Below are 1,001 nucleotides of genomic sequence, written 5' to 3' on the forward strand. Positions count from 1 at the left end.
TAAATGTTGAAATGTGATAACACCGTATTATGCATTACTTTAAATGTTGAAATGTGATAACACCGTCTTTTGTATTACTTTAAATGTTGAAATGTGATAACACCGTATTATGTATTACTTTAAATGTTGAAGCGTGATAATACCGTATTTTGTATTACTTTAAATGTTGAAGCGTGATAACACCGTATTATGTATTAATTTAAATTTTGGAGTGTAATAACACCGTATTATGTATTACTTTAAATGTTGAAATGTGATAACACCGTATTTTGTATTACTTTAAATTTTGAAGTGTGATAACACCGTATTATGTATTACATTAAATGTTGAAATGTGATAACACCGTATTATGCATTACTTTAAATGAACTTATCATGTATTTAACTTAGATATTTCCTACCTTTATACCGCGCTTACTTAAACAATGTTGATATCTCAGTTAAAGCATAGAAAGACGCCATTTTGGACCTATATTATGTTAAATCCTCCAAACGTTACATAGAAGGATAATCCGCAATTTAACTCCATACGTCTTAAATTGTATCATCATCTGCCTTTTAGAGACAAGTGTAAATACATTGTAATTGATGTACCTATTTACCTATCTAATTTTATCCCCCAGTTTGTCAGCGGTAAGTGCATATCTTAGAGCGCTGAAATGTTGGTAGACCATTTGGGGCGTCTAGCTCAGATAACCCTCGTGTATCTTTGGGCGAAATTTATAAACAAACTGAACAGTTGAACTTCCAGAAAATTCGATCAAGACGAATTATGCAAGAGAACTCTTTTTTTCCGCTTTATTTGGTAATGGTTAAATAATACAAAGATTTGAGTTTTTTATGTTTATAGATAAATGATTTAAACCATGATAGTCACTTTTTTTTTTTAAATGCCAATCCGATACAAATTATGCAAAACTTATATGTTCAATGAGCAAGAGGTGCAAATTAACGACGTAATTTTCAGCTTTAGCACCCATGACAGGGGTGGTGGGGAGGGTG

This window comes from Limulus polyphemus, unplaced genomic scaffold (genome assembly GCF_000517525.1).
Source record: "Limulus polyphemus unplaced genomic scaffold, Limulus_polyphemus-2.1.2 Scaffold3705, whole genome shotgun sequence".
Classification (NCBI taxonomy): domain Eukaryota; kingdom Metazoa; phylum Arthropoda; class Merostomata; order Xiphosura; family Limulidae; genus Limulus; species Limulus polyphemus.